The following is a 17,920-nucleotide window of genomic DNA, read 5'->3' as shown; positions in this document are numbered from 1 at the left end:
GTTCTGTTTTCCTTTCTCTCTTGAATTTTGGTGTTTGAACTTGAAAAAAAATAATATATATAAATATATAAATATATATATTTAAGGAAATGGATTTCCTGGAAAACTATGAAAGGAATTTATTCCCCCCCCCCTCCTTTGATTTACCTTGTTTCTCATTGGGGTTTGTTTTCTGGGGAAGAGGATTTTTGTGAACTGTTGAGATTTTCAGTTCAGCATTGTTTAAAGGATATAGAGGGAAAAAAATGAAGAAAAAAAAAAAGAAGAAAAATCATCAAGAAAACATGAAAACCTTTGTGATGTACAAAACCTGTAAATAGTCAAAGATACTTTCTCTTTTCTAACAACAAATTATTTCTGTCACTTTATATTCAAAAATAAAGAAACCTACCACAGAATATCAGGGTTAAAAAAATCTGAACCCATATTGAGAACATTTTTTTTTGTTTGTCTTGGTTCATTTTACACTTATCCTGGAGAATGTCTGGGAGTCTTGCACTGTATCTGTGATGTTTAAAAAGTCTGAAATAAGGATGAGTTGGAATTAGGATACAATATCCCCTGAGAGATGCCTTTGCCTGGCATTCACTAGTAGCTGTAGATTGAGCCTAGCATCTGGTGAGAGTGGATGAAGGAATAACATCCACTGTCTTCACAGTCAAGAAGAACAAACGCACACTGAGGAAGGGGCATGCATGGGAGACTATATCCATGGGTTGTAGCTCACTTTATACCTCCAAGAAAGTGGATGGGGGATGCATGCTGAAGGCTAGCATGAAGCTGTTGATAAAACTGCTAAAAAAACCTGTCAGATTTTGGAGCTGTCTTGAGCTCTTCCTATCAGACCAGTAAGTGACAAGGCATTAGTACATTTTCTTCAAAAAACAAAGCCCAGGCTGGAGTTACAGAGGAGGAGAGAGTGGCAAAGATGGTAGGAAATTCTCTATGATGTCAGTTCACCTGGCACCAGCCACAAGAGTCGTGGCCCATAAAACTCATGGAAACTGGGGGAAAAAGTAAGACTGCACCTTTGCAGAGGTTGCCCTGGTCCAACTGTTAGAAAAGGCCAAAGAGGGTTTATAAAGAAGTACTAAGAAGTAGCAAGTTTTGGAGACACAGAGCAGTGGGTCACCTTTAACGGTGAGAGGGTAGTCAGCCTTTAGATATTTTTAAGGGAACTAAAAATAAACAAAATAGACCAGTGAACCAGACAGAGGATGCTAGACAACCTGTGGGGTACAATTAAAAGGGCAGCAGAAACACTCAGACATGGCAAGCAAGACTCAGAATAAGAAAGCAGTGTCCATCTGGGGAGTTTTCTAACAGCTGATAGAAGTTAAACATTAATAAACGCAAATAGTTGACAAGGGGAAGAACATAGGAAGAGGGAAGGAAAATCTATGGCTAGTAGGTGTAAAGGCAAAGAGGTTTGTATCTATATCAGCACACCATATGGCAAAACAAACAAGCAAAAAACCTGTTCTCTATCTATCTATCTACCTACCTATATATCTATTTATTTTCAATCTCAATCCATATGCGTTAGCTACTAAGGCAGAGGTGCTCATCCTTGTATTTCTGAGTTCAGAACATCCCTATTTAAATAGGGAATCAAATTTGTTTTGTTCTGACGGTGGCATCGATACTGCAAAAATGAAATGTGATCATTTGGGGCCAGTTCAGACAGAACCTGATATTTTTGTTAAGAAAACAAAAATGTCTTCTTCCAAGTTGGGGACAGAGCTGCATTAATGCAGGACACTTCCAGCAAAACTGGGTAACCTCCAAGACATCACTGTAATACAGTATAGCTCATTAAAGCTTTAGGTCATACCCTGGTTCCTCAGCCAGACGGGGGTTATTTCACTGTATTTCACATGCAATCCAGAACTAAGTCCTAGCTGGAGCTGTAGGGAACTGTAAACAGCTTGAAATTCCAAGCACATTCATTCTTCTATTTTTCCAAAATAGACCAATTTTCAATACTTTTCATAGTTTTTGCGTTTTTTTTTCCTTCTCATTTTATTACTTAAATTAATAATTGTCAAGTTCTTTTTTGAAACAAAAAATGCCTGCCAATCTGCAAACTTATCACATTTTGGCTAAGCTGTGTTTGAAACTGCTAATGGAGTAAAAGCAATCCAACGGGAAACTGAATGGAGCGCATAAGAGAAAAGCAAAGATAATCATCAGAAGGAATTGAAAAAAGAATCAAACTGTAGAAAAATACTTCCTCATTAGGTTTTATTTGTGCAAAATATCACTGAAATAAAATCCAGGCAGAACTTCTCAAACAGTTCAACTGGCAGCTGAAGCAAATAATTTTTAAGAAGTCTAGTGATGTTATCAGCGAATGAGATAGCGATGAGGAAATTCAGGTTCTCTCTGAATCTCCCAGATGTAACAGGCTGAAACTAGAAAGAGATTGATTAGATTTCCTTCTTTTTTTGACTTTCACCTCAGCCAGAAGCTGGGAGCTCAGGAATAGCTATGGACAAAAAAAAAAAAAAAAGGAATAAAAGGAAAAATGGAAATATATGGAGGAAAATGATCACCTTATCACTAGCCTTATGATATTCAGGTGTCTTAAGTTTAGGTTTGTTCTGATGTTATCAGCCCACACTGTTACCTTTGGTTCTTTGAAGAGCCAAGTTTTACAGAAAAGCTTTTAAACATAGCACAGTATGACAGTGATGGAAAACAGCTGTTCACTGCTACAGCCAGTCCCCGGTACCCATGCCACAGTATATATCTCCCTACCATTGGGTGTCTGGCATAGGTTGTTTCCACATTTCTTTCTATGCTTGGAGCAGAGCAGAAGGCATTTTTAAGTTTCTAGAATACAAGCCTAAAGCCAATGTCTGGTTTCATCTGCCCCTAGGTGAGCCTTTCTCTTGATAATTGCCAAAATGATTGAAGTGTGTGTGTATATGTATGCATGTCTGTAGAGAGTCTCACCTAAGCCTTAGGGCTGAAATCTCAGCTATGTGCTTAGCTTTTCACTGAACTTAACTAGCATCCACTCAATGAACTCTAGAGAAGTTTTTAAATAATCTTGTATAGATGTCTCTTTCAGTCCAGACATCATTTATCTCCCAATAAATGCTAAGACAGGTCTTTGCTGGGATTCTGAACTCATGGACACCTTCAGCAGAAGACAGCTAAAGGTATGTCAACTGAAGCCCACTTCTGGTATCTAAGTTAAAGTGGAAGAGATGATAGGGGAGATATGTCTCCTTTACAGTTCGGTAGTACTGAGTGTCAGGCCCTGAGCATAGAGAGGCTGGGATTTCTTTTTGGAACATAAATTCTTAGTAACCAGTACTCCTTTTCTGGGCGCAGCATCTTTTGGGGATGTCCCTCAGAAAACACTGACAAATAGATGTAACCCACAGAAGTGGGGAAAGCCTCCTTACTCCTTGCCTTGTTTCAGCTAAGCGCCATAAATGCCATCCACTCAGATCGTTTCAGCCTTCACCCCGTGGTATTCAGAAATTTGGTAATTCAAACCAAGGTCTTGTGCCAGGTGCCATATTACCCTGTGCAAGGAAACTACTCCATTATCATCAGTAAAATTCACAAAGCAAGAGGACCCCCTTCCATCCCAGGAGGACAAGCGAGAGTTTAGCAAGCAATTAAGATGTATTAGTGTCCTCCCCAACCTCCACTATCCTGGGCTGCCCTTTTCCTTGACTGGCCTGCGGGATGTGAACCCTTCAGCATTCATTATTCTCAAATTAGGAAGGCTTATTAGAGGACCCTACAGAAAAAAAGCATTGCCATGGTGCTTTGATTAGGATAAAGCTTTAATGGGAGAGGGAAGTTAGGGTTCTGCAGGAAGATCAGTTGGTGTAAGATGTACTTGATGCTCCGAGCCAGGACAGAAAGAGCAGAATGAGGTTTGACAGACAGCTGTATGACAGACAGATGTTGTGTTTCCTCTCCCTTTCCCCTTTTTTCTGTCTCATGAGATGTAAATAAAGTACTGTGCAAGTGGAGCGATTGCAGGTCCCTGTGCATTGTTCAGCAGTGGAAGCTGTACAGGAATGTTTTCCATATCTAAATACTCATGAGCCATCTTCTCAGCTGGTGCAACACCAACACAAATGTATGCAAGAGTACAAAGGATAGTGGTGCCTGAAGGTGGTTTTGCCAGAGACTGGATCTTGACTGATTTATTGATCAGCAGAGCCATAGAAAAATTGCAATCAGGTACATGTTGACCCATGACAATTGGACCAGAGTGACCCAGAGTGGACTGTGCTGGCTCGCTCCTGCTCTCAGAGAAAAGTTGTGCTCAGCATTGTGTCGTCTCCTTCAGTTAAACACAAGCATATTCAAACATGATAACACTGTGTAGTTTCAGAAAGAACAGCGTCCTGGTCCAGTTCCAGCTTGTATAATTGATTTCTTCTTATCTAAAAGTTCTACCTGTAATTTTGAATGGACAACTGGATTTCTTAATTTCTTTCCAGCCTTGGACATGACTTCAAACTGCCAACTATTATTTTTTTTCCTTCTGATCTCTTAAATATCTTGTGGCTTCCTTACATACATGTGTGCATGCGTATTTATATTCGTCTCTTTATCTTTTGCGTTGTTGCAGCAAAAAAAGCTATAATGCATTTTTTTTTTAATTGTGATTATTCAGTGCATCATATAGGGCTATATGCAGTAATACTCTTCTAAGAAAGCATAAGAAAGAATGCTCATCCATTCATTGAAAACGCTCTGAACTCTCCAAACCTCCCATAGATAGTTTACTGCAGCATAGTGCTCCTTGCACCAACTATCAGAATGCTGTTCTTCAGTCAGTAATCAGTCACATATGCAGTGCTGTGCATGCATTTGGATATGTCTGAGCTCCAGAGATGCAATCACAGAATGATTAATCAGTGAGACAATACCTATTCTTTATAGGCATATTCTCCAGTTAACAATCTAGAAGAAAATGTACGTCCTCAAAGTACCCAAATTTGCTGCATACACCTTGTTTTAGGGTCTGGTTGAAGGGCTGCTGTGCAGATGTTCTCAGTTAAACCCTGCCCAGGGGATCTGCCTGCTATACCCCATTCGGTAATTACAGACAAAGCAGCACCAGCATGGAAAAGGTGCCCTGCCCAGCTCAGTGCAACAATGTTCTGTACAGTCTATCAAGCCAGTGCTGAAACAGTTCACATTTGCACACCTGCTTTAACGAGCCAAGGGATGGAATCCTGCAAGAACAAGCTGAGAGGGCTGGGGCTGCTCAGCGTGCAGAAAAGAAGGCTCCAGGGAGACCTGAGTGCAGCCTTTCAGTATCTAAAGGGGGAATATAAGAAAGAAGGGGACAGACTCTTCATCAGGCTCTGATGGGATAGGACAAAAGGAGTTTCAAACTAAACTAGGGCTAGGGTTTCAAACTAAAAGAGGGAAAATTGAGGCTGGATATAAAGAAAAAGTTTTTTTACAATAAGGGTGGTGAGGCACTGGCACAGGTTGCCCAGAGAGTTGGTGGATGCCCCAGCACTGGAGAGACATTCAAGGTCAGGCTGGAGGGGCTCTGAGCACCTGATTGAGCTGTAGGTGTACCTGTTCATTGCTGAGGGGTTGGAGTAGGTGACTTTTAAGGGTCCCTTCCAACTCCGTTCACAAATTCTAGGCTTTGTGAGTGATACTCTAAACATTTTTCAGTGAAAGGAAGCATTGTTTGACTGTGTGATGACACGTGCCTGGAAAGCAGTGATTGATTGAGCTGAGAGGTTGCTCTCCCAGAGCAATTAGACTCATTCTTCTGTACAACTTTTATCCACTTCTGATACCAGGTTGTGATATCCTGAGTACCTGAGTACTGCTGACTGCCAGAGGTCAGTTTGTTTCAGCAGCGAGCGAAATGGTCTCTACATGTATGTCTGTCACATGGGATTAGAGTCTAAGCCTGCAGAGATGCCAGTGACCTTTTTGCAAGCACAACTATTGCTTAGGCTTTGCAGCTCATCCAGGGGAGGATATTTCCAATGGTCCCAGTACTGGGCAGGACAGGGTGGGAGGGCTGTTCAGTACAACCACAGTGTGCAGAAATAGCATCCATGCCCAGCTTCCTTAGTGTGAACAGCCAGGTTGGATGGGGCCCTGGGCAGCCTGATCCAGTGCCTGATTTAATGGTTGGCAGCCCTGCCCATAGCAGGGAGTGGGTAATAGATGATCTTTGAGGTCCCTCCAAACTCAAGCCTTTCTATGAGATCACAGCCCCACAGTGATGTTATTGGAGGTACTGGGAAAAACAGAAACAAAAACAAAACAGGTTTAAGCATCTCTTTCAAGCCCTGTAACTTAATCAGTGTGGAGGAAGGAGTCAGTAGCTGTTCTCTCTACCTCCCCAGTGTTTCTGCTGCTCTGCTCTCACCCACACAGATGGGAGGTACTACTGCTTTTGACCAGGTGGGTCTCCCCACTCCCTTGGCTCAGTAATGTGATAATCTGAATGTGTGCTTCTGTAGGTGACTGGGTGTCTGAGCCAATTCCTCAGTCAGCAGCACCTGTGTAACTAACGTGGCGTTTTGACGGCTATCCAGGCCTTAGCAGCTAAGCTGTTTCAACACCCTGTCATCATGTGTTGCCAGGTGCTTGTAAAACAAGCAGAGGTGTGCCGATACAAACAGAAGGATAAACATGAGGAGGGAAAACAGGAGTGGTGTAATTAATGAGGAGCACAGAAATCACAGAGGTCCAATGAAGGGCAATTCAAATGATCCAAAGCAAGTGGCGTTGGAGAGCTGTCAGGGGGAACAATGATCTGATACACAAGGAAAGTGGGGATGCTGGAGACTGAACTGAAGGCAATAAACAGGTCGATGATAAATGATTAAGAACAGGCCAGCAGACACTCTAAGTTAGCCTGGTACAGGAGAGGAAGTCTTAAAGGCAATATGTTTTCCCTTTTTATGGATTAAAAGGGCTTACATTTCTCACCCTGCCATTAATCAGACCCTGGGATTTGCTCTTGCTACATACATCAAATATATATAATGCAATAGCTTTTGTGGAAATTCAGGCAGGGTATTTATTCACAGCAAGGCTCCTGGGCAATGCCCTTAGAGAGACTTACAGCTCTTTCCCCCATTGCTCCAGCTGGCTGGAGTTCTCATTGCTCAAAACACCCCTCAGAGAGGAACAAATTCATCAATTCCCACCTGTCTAGAGCAAAACCACTGTCACAGACCAGCGCATGGACTAGTAAATTTAAAGATTAGACATTTATATAGGAGTGCTGTGACCCAACAGGTAGTTTGAACTTGGTTGAAATTTAGCTGAACATGATTAAAAACATAAATTAATCTCTGGCAGGGACACAAAGACATTAGAGGATTACACAATTATGGATAGTGTAAGGATCAAGTAAGGGAGAGAAACTGCTTTATCCGCTATTGATGCATCTAAGGTCATAGCAAAGGCCATAGCAAGGGCAAGTTGCAGGGCCTATCCATCATTTGTTCTTGTGCAGAATAAAGCAGGTTTTTAGTCTACAGTAAGGTTGTCTCCAAAGGTATATGCCATGGTACAAACACAATGTAAGTAAGCCTCCTGGGGGAAAAAAAAAGCAACGTGTTTTTGTCACCTCTATCACATTTGTAAGTGCTCAGGCAGGGACTCAGTCCCCAGAGGGGTTTCTTTTTCCAGTGGAAGAAAAGCAGAACTCTAAAGGGTAGGCTAAATACTTTCAGGAACAAACAGCCATGCAAAACCACATGGGCGCTCTTGAAAATTAATCCCAAATCAAAAGCAAACTCATGGAGTGAGTTGGTGACTAGAGACAGCTCTGCATGGGAATTGCCTGCCCTTGAGAGTAGCACAGGATCTGTCCTGCTGGCAGGATTTATGTGTGATAAGCTGGGGAGCACCAGGACTGGCTTTCCTCTTTGAATGGAGTTAAATATTTGGTACTGGAACTCCTGTGCTGTTCTTACACCTGGTGTTCATCTGCTTTGCTTTGTTAAGTGCTGAGGCATTCAACATGAATCAAATATTCCACAGGGAGTTATCACCTGGCAGTACAGCCCACTGCACTGCCTTTCTTCTGACAGGCACAGAGGAAAGATGAGCCATTTCCATGGTCTTCTGTCCTTGCAGCTGCAATGATGTGACAGCAGGTTTGCATGTCAGCTCAAGGAGGGCTGCAAACAGCCCGATACAAACAGACTGAGCATGGTGGCTGGCTTTATCTGCCATATATAAATGATTTGCTCAGTGCCTCAGTTTTAAAGGTACGGAATCTATGGATGTACAGGAGGCAGAACTGATAGAGGGAGAGATCATATCTCTATGTAATCCTGTAGAGAGGGTGCAGAGAGGCCTTGAGACACACAACAAGGCTTCAACATTATTGCTTTAAACCCGTAAAAGTACATATATACCTGAAAATGTGTCCATAATGTCCAATATGTCACCAGAGAATAAAGGCACTGTACTGTGGGGATATGAGTGACTTCTTGATACCATATATTCTGATCCCTTTTTGTTAATCCTATTATTTTACTAAAAGCAAGCATATTGAACCTGTAACAAAACCACGACCAGAGATAACATCAATCTAGCAAACAAAAGTCAGACAGAGGGAAAAGAAAGTTATTCTGATGATCAAATTATTCCTGGTTCAACAAAAATACCCTTTCTGGCCACTGTGCTGGTTCCAGTAGCTGGTAAATCATGTTCACTTCCCTGAGAGATGAGTACCTTCTGCAAACACAGAGCTGGATTAGCAATGCTGTGTGTGTCTTGAAAAAGGAGATGCAATCTTCTGTTTCTCTTGGAGGCATCACAGGCCTCTATAACCCAGATGTGGGTGGACAGAAGTGTTTTATCAGTCTGCCTTTCTACTTTCTGTTAATTCTATTAATTGCTGCCCTTGGACTTTTGATCAAGCTGTGATTTGTCCAGTGGCAAGCTGTATTTTAACTCAAGAAGGCTCATGCTCAGCCTTCTTTTTCAAATATTAGTGTTGTTTGTCTTTGTACAAGCGTGTCACGGTCACTTTTGCCACATGGTCTCCTTTAGTGGGTATGGCACATATAAATCTTTCTCATTTCCTTAGCGAGTAACAGTTTGACCCTCTTTTTAGAGTCCCAGCACATAGTTTTTTGGTTTGGTTTTGTTGTTGTTGTTTTTTGTTTTTTGTGAATTTTTTTGACACATAGTTTTTTTGGTTAACTTCACTATCAATTAATCTTGGATCCAGAGCAACAGATTACTTCACAGTAACCAGTTTCACTCATTCTGAACAGTACCCAGAACAAGGATGACCAGTAATCTCTAGGATCTTCTTGGATGCTTTCTCAGTTTTGTCTTTAGACTTTTTCTAGGCACCATAGTTTGTCAGGCTTTCCAACAACTCCTCTGTGGTCTTGTACCATGGACTGTTAATCTTCAGAAAGTGGTTTTTGACAGCGTATTTTTCACCTTCAAAGATTTTCTGCTTGCCAGTTAAGTTTACACAATCACAAAATAGTTGAGGTTGGCAGGGACCTCTGGAGGTCATCTTGTCTGACCTCTGTTCAAGCAGGAACACTGAGAGCAGGCTGCCCAGGGCAGATGGCTATGAATATTTCCAATGAGAAGACTCCATAGCCTCTCTGGACAGGCTGTGCCAGTGTTTCAACACCCGTGCAGCACAGAGGTGCTGCCTGGTGGTGTTCAGAGGAAAACAAACTGTGCTCCAGCTTGTGCCTGTTACCTCTTGCTCTGCCACTGGCAAGGACAGTCAGGTATTTATACACATTAATGACATTCCCTCTGGGCCTTCTCTTCTCCAGGCTGAACAGTCTCAGCTCTCCCAACCTTTGCTTGTATGTGGAATGTAGTTTCATCAGCTCAATTGTAACAAAGCAGAAAGACTTTAAGCATCTCTCTATCCATTATTTTAAGTCCTGAATTTTTAACATATTCTTTTCCCATTGGTAAAAACTTTCCTGTATTTTTATCAGCTGCCTTCCACAGAGGTTCTATTTAACTAATCTTATTCAGTCATTTCTTTATGCTCTACTAAATACTCCTCTCTTGGCATGCAGTAAAGGAAAATTCATGAACTTCTGTTGATAGGAAAAAAAAAAGAGGAAAAATGTAGTTTTGAGAAAACAAGCATTGATCCATCTGCTGAGTGCCAAAGGGAGCTCTGTTCCTCTGGGTAGCATCTCAGGTCAAGTACTAATGTCTTCACTGGCACATCATCCAGTAAACTAGGCCCAGGTGAGGTTTTTTACTCCAAGCTCTACTGGTGTAATTGGTCCTGTAATGCAAAAATGTCAGGTTTAGTTTTGCCATGTAAGACCTCTTGGTGGCTGTTTCAGAAAATGTTTTTTATCAAAATGAGTCCTTGCTGTGTGTAGCTGTGCTTGGCTCAATCTCTGTCATGTTTCCTTTGCCTTTTTGATTGTTTCCTTCTGTCAATCACAAACCAGTATGTGGTGAAGGCTGGTTTCAAAACAGTTATTTAAATCATCAGTAGGGCTTTGCCCTTCAGAGACATTTCATTAATTTATTTTACATTTATTTCTGCTGGGAACAATATTTCCTCTCTAATGCTTTTCTGGTGCGCACGGCACAGAGCCCTTGTGCCTAGATGTCTTTCATTGTGCTCAGATTGTCTCTGCTTTACTTCAAGTTACTCACTGCTGTTTGTCTGCCCTAATATTTGGCCTTTATACCACAGCTTTTTTTAATTAGGTGCATAGTTGTTCCTGCAGTGTTTGCTTGTGCTTCGTTCTGGGCAGTAAGTAACTGCTAGCACTTTTCAGCTAGAGCGTTATACACATTTATTTCTCACAAATGCTGCTGTGATCGCTGCTACAAACACATCTCAACTGAGAGAGGTAACATCAGAAAACAAGCCTGACAATCATCCGGTCCTGCCCATTGAGGCACAGCTCTCACCGCCATCTAAGCAGTCATAGCCATTCCAAGGTCAAGTGGTCAAGTCCACTTCTTGAAATAACTGCTATTTTGGAGCATTAATTATATCACAAATAATCCACTTTTAATCCACTTAAATGACTTCAGCATATTCATATAAGCTGGTTTATTTCCCTGCTGTGTTCTCTAATAGTATGATCAGTGTTATAGGCTGCCAGCTAGCTTCTGGTAGAAACAGGGCATCTTCTCCAAACAGCATTCTTGTCCACATGAGAAACGTGGTTGTATAACCAAGATGTTATAATTGCAATATAATCAAAAGAGTAAGGCAAAGCTGTATAACCAAGATGTTATAATTGCAATATAATCAAAAGAGTAAGGCAAACAAGGATCACAAAAGAGAATAAGTAGAAGAGCTTACCCTTGGGTTGAGCTCACTAGAAGATATCAAAGAGGAGGATCTCCAGAAGAGATCCTTCCCCTCTGGTAGCCAGCTCTTAAATAGGTCCAGGAGGAGTGGAGCCTGGCTCCACCCCTTCCGGTAGCACAGGTGAATTGCCTTCACCTGTGCTCCTCTGGCTGACTCATGGCTCACCTCAGGTGATCAATCAGAGGTTCAGGCCGTGACTCAGCAGTTCCCATACACGTGGTGATTTTCTATCACGTCCAACAGCGCAGGGTTCAAATGTTTGACTTCAGAACCACTTTCATAATCTGGAAAACTGCACTGGGCTGTAGCATGTGGTGACCTCTGCACAGTGGCACACAGACTGCTGATCCCTAACTTTCCAGTGGTTTATACCAGTTCCCCCATCTCTTCTCCTCCCTTCCAGGAAGAGAGAAAACCTGTTCTCCACATGGCAAGGCAATAACACGAGCTCCTCTGTGTCACAATATATGTGATATGAAATGGGAATACAAATGTGTAAATCCCATTTGCAAGAATAGGGATCGGTATTTTCAGCAGCCTTATGTGTCCCTTGCTGAACACCAATTGCTTCCTCTGGTGAGTTACTCATGGCCCAGCGTCTCACATCACTGAAATCCCTGCTGAGTACCCAGAGCACAGTCCAGTCACTAGAAATAGAATTGAAAATGTTGAAGGCAGAGGAATATTACAAACCTCTGTATCCAGTTTTCCATGGGGAAAATGAGTATGACAGCGGCAGACCTGCCTTTCCCAAATGCTTGACACAGAGAATCAATCACCACTTTTCTCCTAGATCAGCAGGTGATGGTAAAGCTCTGATGTGTGACTTCTAGAGCCCTGTGAATGACTACTTGTGTTAACAGCCAGCCCAATCCTTGCTCATGCAGTCTTTGCACCTTCTTCCTTCCTTTATCTTACAAGTATCTGGAGTTCCCCACGTGAATACAGGATTTTTTTTCTTTTTTGCCTTTCTGCTTCACGCCTCTGCCTACAACCCTGCGGGCTCTGACCTAGTGGGTTTGCTGCCTTTGTACCCAGCTAACATGCCTCTCATTGCTGTCAAATCACCTTCCACACAACAGTCCACCTACTCAGAGTGAACCATCTAAAAGCACAACTCTTTATTGGGCTCACATATTGTATGACCTTTCCCACATTTGTGCTCTCCAGCATCCATGTGGATCTGCATCCTTCTTAAACTGTGCATCTCTCTGCTCTCTGAAGCTCCTCAGGACAGCTCATCATCCCTGTGGCTGGTTTATCATAAAGTCTGTTACCTCTGTGGATGGCTGAAGATCTCAAAAGAAGGCAGGACCTAATCACTCACCTGCTCAAAAAGCTGCTAGAGCTGCAACATAATGCAGTGGTACTCTGCTGGCAGATTATGAAGCTGCAAAACATCAAGGACAGCTTTGCTGTCTGTAGCTTTGCATGCTGCATCAATTTGGACAAGTCTAGGACATCGCTGCTGTGCTGTGTTGAAATTTATGATTGCTGGACAGTAAGGGGAATGCTGGTGGAGTGGGAAATAAACACCCCAGGCACAAAGAGTCATCTATAGAGGGGCTGAACAGCAACCTGGATGCAATAGACAGATGGGAATCTGGAGCTCTTACCCAAACACCACAGTGTTGGAGGTTCCCTTAATCTCCCCTCTGTGATGCCTCCAGCCCACAGATGCGGCAGCACCTGGACTTCCTGTCTCTGTCAACGACAGAGACAAAAAGCTATTTCGATGTGGACATCCTCATAGTCCCTAAAAACCATGCTCTTACAGCCAAGCTCTGATGGCTTTGCTTCCCTCTCTCACCAACAAATCTAGAGGCTAGAGCAGGTGATAGCCCAAAGGCAACAAACCCCAGAACACAGTCTTCTGGCAAATCTGCTTCAAAGCAGTCAGACCAGCTTCTTCATTTTAAATATACATATATATTTATACCAAGTGGGTTCTATGTTTTGTCCTGGTTTCCCTATCATTCTTCAGTGCTGCTTAGTTACAAAGACTGATTCCTCCTTAGGAACAGTAGATGTGGAGCCCAGCTTTGAGGGACACTATGCTGGAGGCAGCCTGTTGCTGGGAGGAGATACACCACTGTGCTGTGCAGCCTGGTGTTCCAATGGCCCATAGATATAGGGAGTTAGATATAGGGGCTAGAACAGCACAGTGCTGCAGGATCCAAAAAGTAAACCTCAGGTGACATTGTGTGTGGATTTCATATGTTATGTTCATTATTGTGCCAGTAAAAGCATGTCTTGCACATGGAAAACACCAGAAAGGCCCTAGCATGAACATGCGCAAGTGGTCTTTTTGCAGTCTGTCGTTGATCCTGTTAGTGATTGATTGTTGAAGCCACTAGCAATGCCACTGGCCATTGCGTAAGAGACATCCTGAGCAGACTGTGCAGACTGCTGAACAAAGCAGAAAGGAAAGCTTGAAAGTCAGGGAAGAGAGCCCAAGGCAGGAGGAAAAGGACCAGCAAAAGATAGAAAGCTCTCGTGCACGCCTGTATCTGAACATGTCTGAAAGGTTAGCTGCTCACCACAGTATGAGGAGCAGGGGTGGGGATGACCAGTAGTACTCATCATCCATACGTAGTCCTCCACACATAGTGCGCTTGTGACCTGCAGAGCCCAGCCTTCTCTGCTGCAGCGGTTTGCATGGTGCTTCCCTGCCAGCATGCCTTCTCCTGGAGGGGTCTTGCTGGTTGGGCCAGTCAGCAGCTCATCTACATAGAGATTGCTCTGGACGAGGGATTTGGCTCCCATCTATAGGCACTAAACATAAATATAGAACATTCTCTTCCCTACTCTGCTTACTAGCATTGATGTGCTTTCAGGAGCAGCCAGTTAACTATGTCCTAGCAAGACACTGGCAACAGTAACTTGGCTGTAGAGAAGCAGCCTAGGCCCTGTTACATCACCTAAAAGCTCTGTCTACTCCTTCATTTATCTTTGCGAGTATAAACTGAGTGATCTGAAAATGAAGGTGCACAGCTGTACCAGAAGACAGAAAAGATACTTTATCAACGGTTATGTCAACAAAACCAAGACATACTTCCTTTTAGAGAGAGAGACCAGGCCATGGGTCTAAAACCCATGGGAAATGTTGTATGTGTTGTAATGTCTCCTAGGATGGGCAGGATCTGGGGGCTTGGTAAGGAGTTTTTCTAACAGTGTGCTTCCTTTAGAAAATGCTGAATCACGAAGCTCTTGTTTGACAAAGTGTGCTGACTTAGATCTACAGCTCGCAATCCACAGATGGGGCTTGGTCGTACTAAATATTTGGTGAGACCGGAAAATAGCAGGGAGACAGCTTACCTGAGCTCCTTGCTCTGGACTCCAGAAGCTGGAGCCAGGCTGGGAAATTTATTTTCTTTTTCTTTTTTCTTTTTTCTTTTTTCGTTTTTTTTTTTTTTTTTTTTTTTCTTTTTTCTTTTTTCTTTTTTTTTTGGCTGCCAGAATGTAGCTATCCCTTAGGCATTTTCAAAATGAAACATCTTGAATGTTTCATGTGGTGGAGCCACATGGGCTTCAAGCAGTAGAGCCAGAGGGGTTTCAGAGCCCATTGCTGCCTTCAGTGGATGTTGCTATCACTTAGCGGAGTCCCTATAACTAGCTGTGTGCTGGCTGCTTGCCTCACATTGTGCAGGGCAAGCAGGGATCATTCATACCTCTTTCAGTGGTCTCCATCTGCATGTTTTGCGTTCAGGGTGGCGCAGGGGAAGGTAGTTCATCTTGCATATGAGAGAGACATCAAGGGGAAAGGCAAGCCAGACTGAAGGCGTGGTAATGCCAGCATCTTAGGAATAAGGCTCTGACCACAGTGAGGTGGCCCTGCTTGGGTGTGGAAACAAAGCACCTTGTTCAGCACTCAGGTGGGAGAAGACTAAGGAAGTTATGGGAGGTGTAGCAAGCCAGCAAGGGGACTGCTGCTGGAAACAACTTGGGGTTGTTTGGCTGCAAAACCTGTGTGAGTCAGCTGGTCCCACTGAGTTGATGGGTATGAGGTCAGCTTTCCTTGATGAGAAAACGTCCAGCAGGGGACGGGGTGCAGAAGAGCAGCAAACTGCTGCAAAAACAGCTTTTTTCATTCAGGTCCAGTCTCCAGCTGCAGGTGTTCCTGTCCATGGGGTTTGCCACAGGCCTACCCCAGCCATGCCCAGCTCTGACATGCAGGAGTGGAACCATGGCTCTGCAGTGAAATGGGCAGCAACAGATCTGTGGTGACTTGTGAAACATCTCAGCTCTTCACAGCAGTTCTGGGGCACGATCTATAATTGAAGAGCTCCGGGAGTTTTCCAGACTTGTGGTTCTCCACCAATTAGGGCTAAAAGGTTTCACTTATTAACAACCGGCTTGTTTTAATGGCAGCTCCCATCAAGTGTGTCAGCTGTGTGCTGGTGTGAGCATCAGAACACTCAAGCCCTGTTTGGGCCGTTGCATGGTGCCTTGCAGGTACCTCTGTCTGTGGCCCCTCTGCAGCTCTGCTCCCCTTTGTTGACCTCCAGAGAGGCATTAAGCCCAGCCCATCTCCTCCTGCCCCCATTGATGTCTACACACACAAAGACCCTCTTCTGCTAATATGCTCACAATCCTGTGCATCAATTAGGCTGCTTCTTGGAGGGAAACTGGATTTTACATTAAGTGCCAGTACTAGAGGGATGGTGCGTTGGATCTTGATAGAAGAGATGATGTGTTGAGTTTTGCTTTCTTTTCTCCCAGTGCTCCTGAGACACACTCATGTGGTGCTTGTACTGCTCCTGCTGAACACATTTTCCCACTCTTGGACTTCACAGAAGCTTTGCAATTATCTTCTTCTTTCTTTGCCAAAAACAAAACAAACCACAGTTTCATAACTTTTAGAGTAAAACTTCTACCAGCAGAACATGCTGAGAATTCAAATGGGACAAAATTCAAAAACACGGGCGGTTGGGATGAAAAGAAGCCTTGTGTTTTTCTTGTGCCAGGCACATTGATATATATTGCCATAGGGCTAACTAGAGAGGAGTTACCATGTACGTTGGGAAAAAGGCCTGCACAACACTTTCCAAAAATTCATCAGTTTTCATTGTAGAGACAGAAGAATTGGTAGTTATGGCTGAGCTTGCAGGATAAGCCAGTGGTAGAGCTGGGTTAGTAGTCAGAAACCAGGCTCAACAATGGGCTGCTGCATGCCCACAGCAGGGCAGAAGAAAACCATCTCTGAATTGTGAAGGCAGCAGCTGCAGGGAAAGGTGCATGGCAGACAGAAATAGGGATGCTAAGCCAGGTAACATCCAGAGACCCCATGGTGATGCAGAGGAATAAGGTGACATGCTGCACTGCCTTTAGGCAGGTCTACAGCAAAGAATTTGGAAATTCCAAAAATGCCTCTTTCCTTGTGATCCTGAACAGGGACTACTGATGGGGTATTTTGTTGTGAGGGATAATAGCAGCAAAGCAGGAAAAAGCCAGTGGTGGGGAAGGGTTATCCCCAGCACTCAGTGACCTTCTGCAAAAAACTTCGGTGGCCATTTTTGCAGAGGAGAGGGGCAAATGGCAGCACATTAGGACTTGTCCTCTATTAGGTTTAGGGCAGAAGTGAGGGTAGCTTTGTTCTACACTGGTGATGCTTTCATTGAGCAGAGGTGTGCATGCACTGCTCATTGCCTATTCATAAGACAAGCCATGACAAAAGGCTGAAACTGCAAAACAGGCAAGTGCTGGAGTTCAGGAGCCTTGGAGTTGGGGCTCCCTTTGCTACAGTATAGTTTTGCAGCTTTGTTCCTGCTTTGTGAGCCCCTATGACTCCCAGGCAACCCTCTTGTGAAGAATTGAAACTTGTGAAGAATTTATTTTTCTCTCCTTGAGCTGCAGAGAGCGAGAGAGAGAGAGAGACGGAAAGGTCAAATTATCCTCCCTGCTTCCACTGATAACATTTCATTCATCTGTGGACAAGATGAATGTACTTAACATCCTTCAGGCAGTCTGGCGCAGTCCTCTGCCAAACTAGACTCACTAATTCCTCTGCTCCAACCACCAGTTCCTGGGACTTTATGAAGCAGTGAATCTGGTGTTTAGTGCCAGATGTGACACCTTCCACAGTCCCATTGTAGGATGGAGCTGGTTTATGAGGCCAGTTTTAATTGCTTGTGCTTGTACTCTTAGTCCAGGTGCTGCAGGTAGAGGTGCCTCCAAAGGCAGCTTGTACTTACAGAAGAGAACAGCTGAAAGGTAATGGGATAGAGAAACCATGTGCTGTGGGCAGGGTAGATGGTGAACAACCTCATTTGGTCTGTGTTTATTTGCAGGATGTTTGGTTTTGTAATTTATTCCAGGTAGAAGCTGAAGTCTGTAACCAGTACCTTACAGTTAGTGGTAACACCAGAGACTGCTGAAAACCATTGAAGTAAGCTTTCCAGCTTTGCGTAGGATTTTACTAAGCTTGCTAAGCTTGGACTCCAGTGATTTCATGAAATCTCAGGGGACTTTTGGAAAGTAAGCTTCTAGATCTTTGCAAAACAAGAACTGAAACTTCTCTATGCACATCCTAAATGAATAACCTCAGTCTGCCTCTGGATGGCTGTTGTGATTAGAATTTTAACAGCTCGTGCATATAGAATTATT

Source organism: Lagopus leucura, unplaced genomic scaffold (assembly GCF_019238085.1).
Source record: "Lagopus leucura isolate 7727_CA_CO unplaced genomic scaffold, USGS_WTPT01 Super-Scaffold_100159, whole genome shotgun sequence".
Lineage (NCBI taxonomy): Eukaryota > Metazoa > Chordata > Aves > Galliformes > Phasianidae > Lagopus > Lagopus leucura.
This window is presented reverse-complemented; position numbering follows the sequence as displayed.